The following is a 12,190-nucleotide window of genomic DNA, read 5'->3' as shown; positions in this document are numbered from 1 at the left end:
CTAGGCAAACTCTGGGAGCAGTGCCAACCCCCTGGGAGGAGGGACTACGGCCACAGGGCACATGCCTTGCTGGGCAGAGCAGGTTCTCTGCACTTATGTATACCCTCTGGATTTATAAAAAGATATCACTCTTCTTATATGAGATAATTATTCTACTATTTAAAAATACTACCATGCCATTTCATCTAGGTAAAATGTTCTTTTCTTTAAACCAATCTTAAAATAACCGAGACTTCTCATCACAAATATGTTCAACAGATGTGCCCTATTGGTAAATATTTTTTCTTTCTTTTCTCTTACTTTATTTCACTCCAAATAAATGTGAGATAGTATAAAATACTACTGCATGTGGTCAAATAATATAAAATCATCCTCACTGCCACTATTATGGTCAAATAGTAGACCACCTTGCCACATGGTAACAGCCAGGAGTTTTCCAATAACGTGAGTTAAGACTACATATCCTGCCAGTACAATTATGTTAATTTAGCAGAAAATGTCCAGAAAAAAAAGGTCTGCTAAAGCACAGAGATCTTTTGTTCTTATTTTTATAATCATCATGATTAACAGTGAGGCCAACCGGTGCTAATGTCAACAAGATTCAAGGAGGGCTTCCAATGTTCCAAACAACCATATTTCAAAGAGGATCTGACTTATGAGTAGGGTTCCTAACTACAACACGGCTGCCTACCAGTAGCCTTCACTCATAAGGCTGCTTAACTCACTGCCAAAGGGAAAGACAGTAACAGAAACACATTAACCACCACAGACCTTAAAGAAGCCACCTCCCCTGGTTAAGCTGTTTGCAGTTTAGAGCAGACGGAGAAATAAAGTAGCCCTTCTGTCGAAGAGTACACATGCTGCAGAATAGCCTACATGTTTTCCAGTATTTTAAGAGGGGCCATTGAAATAAAAAAATTGGTAGGAATATTATTTCCTTTTTGTTGGCAACAAGGGAAATGACCAGTTGCCTCCTAGTGCAGTCAACACCTGGCTTTCATTCATTGTGTGTGCTGAGGTCACTAGAAAATTCATATTTTGAAAGCATCTTTTGGAAACTGCAAAGGCTACCAATGGTGAAAACTCTTTTAACCAACAAAACAAAACAAAACCAAAACCCCAGTACTTCCTGCTTAGAAGGAACACCTAAAAATGGAGTTTTAGCAAGACATTAGATTTGTGTTTAAAGAGACTAAGTTTTGGGCCTCCCCTGATGGCGCAGTGGTTGAGCGCTGGGCTGTGAAGCTGCCCGCAGCCTCTGCAACGCTGGTTCGATGCCCGGCCACTGGCGAGGGTCCCACATGGTGCAACAGACCTCTCCTGACACGCCCACTGCTCCCCTTAGCAGTGTATTTTGTCACTCTGCCTGTTCTGTTCCCCGCTCTGGCTCTGGTGAATTCTCTCACCCTCTCACTTTCTGACTGTACCCAGAGCTTGTATAAATAAATAAATAAATCTTTTTAAAAAAAGAGAGAGAAACTAAGTTTCATGTCTTAGTGGAGCACTTTAATTTCTGCATCAACATGCAATGGCTTCAAATGCCCTGCTGGCAATCTTTACAGAAGTCTCGTGTGCTGAGGTGCATTCAATCAGTCTCATCAGATCCAGGCTTTTTCGAAATACTCTGCCAAGAAATGTGAACCAAAAAAAAAAAAAAAAAAAAAAAAAGCATGGAGTTCACTGGTTTTCCAGAGCCTAAGGTACAAGTTCTTCTTTTGAGATTGAGTGAAAGTAAATTTTAAATAAATGACAGGAAGGCTTAATTCCTGATCTGTGACCATATGAATGAAGCAAATCTTTCAATTCAAGGTCCTACACACATTATTTTCAGATTCTGCTGAGAACCTACGTACGCTGTTAGTAAAGTATCCATTTCAGATAAAAACAGCTATGTAAATTTTTCCAAACCTGAAGAAAGACTTCCATAGGATGGAGGAAAAATCAGATATATTATGAAGATAACTTCTATTCAAGTTATCTTGAAATGTGGATCTGTATTTCTATCCTACCCAGCAGAATTCCATTCCCCTGATGGCACCATGCTGACAGCCTCAAGGCAGTGCTCTCAATGGAAATGATGTCAAATAAACCAAACAGAGGTGTTGGGGGATATGTTCCCAGGAACAGATCTCTTCTTAGCTGGCTCATCTAAACGTGGGACTCTTATTCCATTTGTCATAATTATCATTATGAATCAGGTTTTGAGTACTTTTTGCCATGATAAGAAAAGATAAAAGTGAACAACAGTTTTAAAACAAGATGACACTCACACTGCCATGTCAAAATCCACTACACAATTTCAACTTTTTCAAGGCAATAAAAGCCGCCTTCTCACTGAGTTTTACTTTGAGCATAAATAAGCTGATCTTTCACTTTATTTTTAAAATTTAAATGTATTAAAATACTTCAAGAAGTAACCATCAATCCTCACTAAAATGCTGAGGTCAATTTGTTAAAAAATATTTTTACAGTCTCTCTGTAAAAGTAACCAGTTTACAATGCCATATAATTAAATGCAGGCACAATTTTGTAAGTGCATATGTTTACAAGCATTGTTCTAGAGGAAGCAGCTATGAGCTAGAAGAAGCTAAGAACCATTGTCCCCGGAGGCCTCTGGTTGACCACCCTTCGTGTAATGCTCAACCAGGACATGCTGTTCTCACTGGGACCTGAGGGGCTCAACCACCCCTATGAGACACTGGCTTCTGTCACTCGAACATTATTCATGTGGCTTAACCACTGTGTACACTGCACACGCTGCTTCTAAGCCATGCGTTATTTGGGGTTCATACTCAATTGTAGCACAGACTACTGTAATTGACCTGATGCTTTAAACATCTATATGGCAGAAACTGTGACTTTACTCAAACATCTCCCAGGACTAACTGACATACCTGGCCGCTATGAGTCATAGGCCTGGCACTGCACACCTGCTGCTAGCTCACCAAGTACCTGTCCCCTCGCAGGTTAGCCGTGGACTTACACCACTTGCTGATACTCATTGCCTTGTTTATGCCGGGTATACATTATCCTTATTATATAATTTGTATTACATAAACCACTGAAATGTGTGAAAGTAAAGAGAAAAATGAGGTTGAATGCTTTGAAAGAATTAGATAAAAGACACATTTTCTTTTTAAAGGAACTGCTGAAAAATTAGGTGTGGGTGAAACAACTAAACAAGCCGAGGGGTGGGGGGAATTGTGAAATTCCAATAGGATTCTGTACTTCAACTACTTCAAATGTGTCTAGTTTTAACTCCACTTTAAAGAATCCAAAACTTGATTTTAGATGAAGCATTGCAAATATGGTCTATGCTAAACAAATTACTGCTTATGAACTCATTCTCAAGGAGAATCTATGCCTATATCCAAAGACTGCCAAGTGGATATTTACACACTGACATGAAAATATGTTCAAAGCATATGTTTATATGCATCCTTTTAAAATGATTTTCCATCTTAACAACAACAAAAAAATTTTAACCGCTGTACAAATCACCTCATCCAAAAGAGTTTTCACCAGCCACAGGTCAATGCTCATTATAGGTGGGTGGATCTTCTCCTGCCCTTCAAATTACTGGAATCTTGTTGAAGGGTGACTTGACCATCAGTCATACTGCTGTGCTTCCCAACTGCTTTCATCCTCAATTTGATAAACATTCCTTCTGTGTTGTCATCTAAGTTGTTGATAAAGTCTAGCCCTTCTGGCTCAAAACACTTGACCGCCCATTGCTCTTACAAAAAAAAGGGCATCACTGATAAAAGCTCATGTCTCTCTAAGATCTGACTTCTACCAAACTCGCTCCATCTTCTAACCCTCTCATCTGCTCACCCTTTCAGATATCCAGCCTTTCCTGACTCCCAGACCAGTTCCTCTAAGTTCACGTTCTCATAACACCATACGTCCTCTTTATGGAACTGATCAGAAATATTCATTTCCTTTGTGTGACTGCTTCCTTGTCTTGCTTCCACTAGGCTGTAATTCCACAAAATCATGAATGTTATCTTATTTTACTCATTTTAAATTGTGAGAATTAACTCTGGAGCTCGAAACTCAAACAATGTTAAACATATACTTGTAAGCCAGCAAGCAAACGTGGTCAAAGAAAGAGCTCTACAGTATGTAGACAAATACACTTCATCAGTTGACAGTTTGATAGTTGAAGCTAGGTCTTTAGCAAAAGAAACCAAGTACTTCAAATCTATACCACAGTATCAATGCAAATCAATTTGTTCCCTTTGGGGGAAGGAACAATGCATTTCAATTGGGTAATCTCTTTAAAGTCTGGTATTCAATGAGTCCTAGCTACATACCCTAGTAAAAGGGAACCCAGGAAACACACCTGCCACAATTCCAGAACAGAAAAACATCCTAACATAGTAATATCTATGAAGATGTGTGAACGTGAACTCCTAATTCATACACAGGGTTGTAAGCAATGCTACCTCAATAAAAAAAAAAGCAGCATAGTGACACCCACATATGGCCATTGCTTTGTGATCTGCCACAGCCACATTAGCACTAATCACAATGCCCAGTCCCACCCTTTTCTCATATGTAATTTAAGCTGGGGAAAGATCTGGGTACTGGAGGTCAATCTATCCGCCTGCCCCTTCCCCATCCCCTGCAGAATCTATTTCACCCAACGCTAAGTGTCAGAAATGGGGCCAAACAAGAAATACACTCTGGGAACTCTAAATTTTTCCTGTCCTGGGGGGCCTCTCTGGTGGTGCAAGGGGTTAAGCACCGCACTATGAAGAAATTGCAGCCTCTGCAGCACTAGTTCGATCCCCACCCGCCAGGAAGCAACCCACATGGCGAAGCAGACCTCTCCTGTCTTGCCCTTGGCTTCCCTCAGCAGTGTATTTCAGTCAGTCTGCCTGTTCTGTTCCCCACTCTGTCTCTGATGAGTCCTCTCACCCCATGCATCTCTGTCCTACACTCCAGCTCTTGTAGGCATATATAAATAAATCTTTAAAAAATAATAAATAAATTTGTCCTGTCCTTGAAAATTGGTATCCGTGCTAACAAGCCAGCCAAATGGATATGGTTACTAATGCACAGGTGGTTTGTATCAGTGCCCCTAAGCCACTCTCACAAAAAGGATCTCAGAGAGCAGCTTCTGTTTCCACAGCAGAGCAGACACACTCAGAGTTCAGTGGTAAAAATGATGACCATAATTTGAATTTTTCAAGTTCATACTGAATTTGTGAGTAAAAGCTGAACAAAATGAGTAGAACCTAATTAATTAAACCTGAAAATCAAAAAGAAACATTACTGTCCCTCCCAATAATCCATTAAGACAGATCAACAGAAAGTTGGGCCCCATTAGTAGGTAAGTTCGATTCAGAAATTTTAGTAAAGTAAGGTTTAATAGTATGTCACTTTAAAAGGAACTATATAAAATAATGCTTTCTCAAGAATATTTCCATAATCTTTTGTCAAAGATGCTATTCTTGTGATATTATTGAATGCCCATGATCTAGGAGTCATATAACTAGGGCACCGAAGTCTCTACACAACTGTGTTTTCAAACTAGGCTGTGACCAGTTATGGATAATGATATCTATTTAGTGGGTCCAAGAAGCATTTTTAAAAACTGAAATAGTACTAAACATACTAAGTATATTTATGAAATTTCTATTTCCTATTTGTATGTATGTGCGCCTTTGTAGGTCTGTATTCAGTCACACAAATGTGAGCACATGGAAGGGAGACAGGCAGGCAGAACAGAACAATGGTTAGAGCACAGCTGCTGCCAGCCAGCCGGGGTTGGAACCCTAGATAGGCTCCATAGCAACTGGATGACCCTGAGCTAAACAAGTACCTATTTGCGTCTCAATTTCCTCATTAGGGGTAATAACAGTTCCTATCCATATGGTTTGAGGAATAAAAAAGTTAATGTGGCCATCCAGTATAGGGCCTGGTGGATAACACACACTATCTAAGTGTAGTGGGACAGTGTGTGCATGTCCACATATAATAAACACATTGAGTTTCAATATAAAAATGAACCTACTTCTTCCTACAGTGACAATAAAAAAAAACCCTGAAAGTCACTATTTTAGATGACTTTACATGCCTTTTCTTGAAGAAAAATTATGTAGCCCAAAGAATTTCCCATTTATCATATTTCTAGTAACTTCACAGTTAAATTAAGACTCAATTACAATGATTCTCATCCTAGGTGATTATAATATCTTTCATTTTATCTCATTTTTATTTCCGTTTTTAGGCTTTTTTCCTCCTACCCTTGAATACACCCTTAAATCTCTTTTTGAAAATCTGTAAATTTCAAGACATTTAAATTAAAATGCATGTGGTTTTACATATTTATCAAATAGAAGCAATGATTTCTAAATTCCTTTATATAACAGATATCGCTACTGCACACTAAATCCAAATATCAAAAAATACCTTATATCATTAAGTAGTTGAATGTAATTTGAAAATAAAAAAGAGAATTTGAGTTATTTAGTATAAGTATTGTTTAAGTTATCATTGTCACCAGGATTTATAAAATCATTAAAACAAAATTCCTAAGATTAATAAAGACAGAATAATTAAACACTCATTTTTCTTCTAACACTTAGAGAAAGCTATGAACCCCAAATATGCTTAATAAATAGATGCTAAAAGTAAACAAAAAGACATAGTAAACGCATATGCAATCACAGACAATAATTTTTATGGAAGAGACTGACATAGGCCATTTGTTTTATGCACGAACATTAACATTAATCTATCTAGATGATATATAGAGATATATATTTTAAATAGGACATGAAGAAAACACAATGAAAGCTCCAGCTTCTAGATTTAATCCAGTATTAGTTTTAAAATTAACCTGGGCCATTTGATGCATTTCTTAACTACTTGAATGGTCAAAAAACAGCTGTACAGCTAAATCAGAACACAAATCAGTACACTGTCTCATGAGTGGTGATGGCTCCTAAAAAAAGACTTAATAGTTAAGAAGATTGAAAATAAAAACAGCTACAGGATTAAGTATGAATTCCATTGATACAGACTGCATGGTTTAAATAATGACTAACTGTATGATAATCTAATAGATAAGCACTTTTTAGGTTTCGCTGATAATACCATATGCAGTAAATCAGCGCATATTGGCATGTAAGCAGTCATGCATGTATGTGGTGTGGCCTACTCCTTACGCTCTCCAGGGGGATGATCCAGGTAATTAATAGGCCATTTCTTACCCCTGGTCTTAAATGACTTAAAAACCCAAGATTTTGGCCCAGCAGGAAAGAAGAGAAAGCTGCCAAGGGAACCATGTCCTCCTGCAAGGACTAGACTTAGATATTACCACGAAGGAGGTGATCACTTGAGGATCTTACTAAAAAAGAAAACAAGGAAATAAGGATGACTGAGCACAATCACAAATCATTCTGTTCATAACTCAGCAAACAAGTTGTTTTCCTACCTAAATAATTCTGTCTTGAGGGCCAGTGTTAACCTGTAGTAGAGGTGAAAGGTACCCTGCCAGATCCTATCTTCACAAGCTGCGCACATCCCAGCTGGCCCCTTCACTGAGGAAAGGCCTAAGGCAAACAGAGAGGCGACCGCCTCTCCTAGAGATTACATTCCATCATTCCTCACCCCATGGCTACCCAAGCAGCCCCCAGCTGAATGCACATACAAAGGTCAGCCTCCTCACTGGCTACAAGCTTCCCATAGGTTCAAGCTGAATCAAGAGGCCAGCTTAGACTGTGCATGCTGAGACTCTCCCCTTGGGGGAGAGTCTTAAATTTTGTTTTAATGATTTTGTTTTAATGATTTTATAAATCCTGGTGACAATGATAACTTAAACAATACTTATACTAAATAACTCAAATTCTCTTTTTTATTTTCAAATTACATTCAACTACTTAATGATACAAGGTATTTTTTGATATTTGGATTTAGTGTGCAGTAGCGTTATCTGTTGTATAAAGGAATTTAGAAATCATTGCTTCTATTTGATAAATATGTAAAACCACATGCATTTTAATTTAAATGTCTTGAAATTTAAGGAAGCATGGCCCTCCTGCTTCCTTCACAGTGTTTCCCCTGAGAGTATTCCTACAATTAATCTTGTACAGTTAAACCCCTGTCCTGGCTTCTAGTAAATAAGACCCTAGATAGCACTGGTGACAAATCAAATTGTATTGATTAGAGGGAGACAATGTCAACCAAAATCTTCACATGATAGAATAATCTCTGGATTATAACTTTTAAAAAATTCACACTTAACCTTTAAGGTTTATAAAAACACTATAGGTTTACACTGAAGCATAAGATATCAGGTTATACACAGATGCAAAATTATAAATTTTTTTTGAATGACAATTTTGACAATTTAATGAACACAAGCTTTTAAGAGTACTATTTTAATAGGGACACTTTCCAAACACCTAAAAGAATAAAATGACAAGTGATGACTAAGTCATCATATTTTTAAAAACAGTCTTACATGATTCAACCAAACTTTTCTTCCCTCTATCATATCAACGAAAAGTAGCTGTGTATTTAAGCTGCTAAGAGCAAGTTCCAGCACCCTCTAGTGGCAAATTACCCAGGAGAAATAGAAATAAGGCTTATTCAGTAAATGAAAGGTGTTTATGAAAAATCTTCTGTAAAAATATTTAAAAAAATATGTCTATCCAGACAGGGATGATCTTCAGAACCAGTTAGTAAAGAACCGTCAGTCTACATTTCGAGTATATAGCACTCCAGGCTGGCATGAGCAAGCCAAAGATAGTCTCTCTGATGGGTGAATATTCCCACAGAACAACTTGTAAGATCTGTTGCTGATGAGATGACCAGAAACAAAAACAACTGCACAAGGGAAAAGGGAAAAGGGAAAAGCAACCTTTATCCGTGGGTACCCAGGACTGACACTGAGACAAATGACCATTATTTGGTAGGCATTACTGCAGGGAGGGCACTGTGGGTTTCTTTACTTGCCAGCACTCATGCCAAGGTTTCATAAGCTCAAAAACAATTCTACATTAAGTGGATTAGGTGCATATTATTCAATTTGAAAGCTTGTATGTAACAGATCTTTTTTGTTAATACTACTCTCTATGCCCAGCGCCCAAAACATTACCTGCTTCTTGATAGATTCACGTGAATGAAAGAATCCCAAGAACAATGGGATTGAATCAAAAGGTTATAAATATAGAAATGACATGATCAAATTTGCATATAAGGAAGATCACTCCGGCTATACTGTGGAGAATGGATTAGGAAGAACTCCCCTGGAACCTGGAAGATCTTTGATAGGTTGTATTTCCCAATTACTAGACATATTTTAGGTTTCTCAAATATTTGTTAAGAAATGATATTCACTGATGTGTCAGGCTAATCTGAGAGCTTGGTAGAGTGTTAAAGCAGCTCCTTTAGCAGTTGGGCTTCTTTTCCTTTCAGCTTCCGTCAAGCAATCTAAATGTTGATTACTCATTTTATGTGTATCTTAGTACAATACTGTTAATCTAAAATATACAAAGTGTTTATAACTAAAGTAAATAGTTAGAAAAAAACAAAGACTAAGAATCTTACAATCTTTTCAATTGTCATGTCGCTGTTCAGCATTATAATTTACAAATTAACTTCTTAGACATGCTAATAAAATTTCAATTACCAACATGTCATTAATGAGATGTTATATTTTTTTTTAGAAATATAACTTTAGTTGAAATTACTCCCAGAGAGCCTAGCAGTAACCAATAAAATAACAAATAATCTGTCCTTATGAATAAATCCTAAATAACTGTTTTTCTAATTTAGGGTGTAGCTTTACAATGGAGTTCCCCATTCAATATATAATCTCGACTGTTGGTAATCTAGCAAGCACAACTCATATCCATTACCTCACTAATTTTACACGAACATCATGAGAGAGATATTGTTAACTTACTCCTATAGGATCTTAGTCCCACAGGGCTCATGGGATTTACCCAGGAGAACACAAGCAGGCAATTCTAATGTTGCGACTCAAGCCTGGGTCTTCTAAGTCATCCTTGATACCCAAGTATTTCACAAGTGTAAAAGCACCCTTGGGAGTGCTTTAGTCACCTTTAGTCAAAGGGTTTAGTCACCTAAACCCTTTGCAGTTACAGAGGAAAATTTTTCTTTTTCTCACAGTGACAAAAATCTCCCAAGTACATGATCATGTATGACAAAGAAAATTCAAAGTGAACAGTAAAAGTAAAGTCTTTTAGCTGAGACCTTCATGCTTCACTCCATTAAGCACAGGAATTATCAATGATGAATCCAATGGGTATGTTTAAAGACTTTCTTCTCCCCTACTTGGAGAGATGTCTCAAAGAAAGCAAAATGGTCAAAAGGTAGGCAGCAGAAAGGGTAAGAACAGAAATCAAAACAGAATTGTTGTTCCCACAAACAACACAAAATTTCATCACAAAACCAAATTAACTCTAAAAGATGAACCAAAGGTATTGGTTCCTAAATTTAGGAGTATCAATCTCAAGAATAACGCTAGTAACAAGAGCACAAATGACATAATTGTCAGACTGTTATTACACTTATGGTTATGGTCAGTGGAGACAGAGCAGGGCAACAGCATTGGAAAAATAAAGAGATGTTCCTAAGAGCCTACAATCTAGAAGAAAAAGCAGCAGACATGAAGGGAAAGTCAGAGAACTACTCAGTGCAGTACTCTACAAAGTGCTTTCAGTGCCACGACTCAAAGAAGAAAGCAATTCGGGCAGGCTCTGGACAGGTGGCCAAGAGCAGGCACACAAAGATGGGGAAGACGATAAGAGAGGCTATCAGAGGGTGGAAAAGTACAGAGTGGTAGGAGAGTAAAAGAAAGTCAACAAAACTGGGAAGCAGGCAGAATATCAGGGTAATTGGGGAAAAAGACAGGAGAAACAGAGCTGAGCCTGAAAGTAAGGCAAGAACTTGAACTTAACCAATCTACTAGGAAAAAACGGTATTACAAGTTCTGAAATAGGGAAAAGGCTCAGTAGTGTTGTTCTGAAATAAGACTACATTTTACTTGTAATAGAACAGGGTAGAAATGCATAAAAGGGAAGAAAAATTTGGAGAAAGGCAGATGGGTTAAGAAAATCTGGACCAGGGCCTCCCTGGTGGTGCAAGGGGATAAGACGCAATCTATGAAGCTGTCCGCAGCCACTGCAGCACAAGTTCGATCTCCAGCCAGGGAGCTACCTACATGGCGCAGCAGACCTCTCCTGACTCACTGGCTGTTCCCCTCAGCAGTGTACTTTGGTCAATCTGCCTGTTCTGTTCCCCACTCTGTCTCTGTTGAATCATCTCATCCCCCCCAACACACACCTCTGGCCTGTACCCCAGCTCTTGTATGAATAATAAATCTTAAAAAAAAAAAAAACCCAAAAAAAACCTGAACCACCACCCATGTGTGAGTACTATGATTGATGGTGCTAGGAACAGAAAAGGTAAATCCAAGGATCATTTTCAAGGAAAAATAAAAGGAATTGTGAGAAACAAGAAACTGAAAGGTCAAAATAGAGAAGGATAAAAAATTACTTTAAGTTTCTAGTTTAGGAAAAGGATCAACATATTACTTGGGGTAGCTGAAAATAAACCAGTATTCGAGTAAAAGAGTTTTTTCATGAATATTACATGTATTTGAGATTTAGAAGTCAATCTTTCATATTCAAATATTCCACAAGGTCTTGAAGATACTGGATGAATAGCATTTTTTCTAGTTCAAAATATAGGAAAATTAATTCATCAGAAGTTTTCAGTTTCACTTCCAAAAAAGACCTGACATGAAAGATAAAGACATCTGATGAGGCGTTTCTATTATTCTAAGTAGTGCTGGGAAAAAACTCTTAAAAAGGTAATGAGACTGAAAGATTAGTGGTGAAATTTTTGAATAAAAACTGAGATTTTATTATCTTCGTAATAAAAGTTTCCACCTACACCATTTAGTCATCAAAACTGTGATTTAAAATACAGAAATACCTCTGATGACATTTCCTAGTTATTCCATCTTCTTATAAGAGCAACAGACCGTCAGCTGACAACAAGGAAAAGCAATGCCCATGGCTAACAAGAGACCCATCACAGGCCCAGGAAGCAGCATGAAGTGCAAAAGCAGAACATGACTGGTGAGCTCCCCTTAGCAGAGTCATCTTAAAGACTTGTGATCAAACCTCTCCAAAAGTAAGATAAA

The 12,190-nt window shown here is 37.8% G+C and overlaps 1 protein-coding gene across 3 annotated transcripts in view; it reads right to left on the bottom strand.

Moving 5' to 3' along the window:
* The window catches only part of RPS6KA5 (ribosomal protein S6 kinase A5), a 147,430-nt gene that overhangs the window by 76,267 nt on the left and 58,973 nt on the right, over positions 1 to 12,190 (bottom strand). The window lies entirely within an intron of this gene.

This window comes from Talpa occidentalis, unplaced genomic scaffold (genome assembly GCF_014898055.3).
Source record: "Talpa occidentalis isolate TD23 unplaced genomic scaffold, MPIMG_talOcc4v2.1 talOcc4.11, whole genome shotgun sequence".
In the NCBI taxonomy this organism is placed as follows: domain Eukaryota; kingdom Metazoa; phylum Chordata; class Mammalia; order Eulipotyphla; family Talpidae; genus Talpa; species Talpa occidentalis.
The sequence above is the reverse complement of the archived record's forward strand: the minus strand, read 5'-3'. Positions and strand labels throughout refer to the sequence as shown.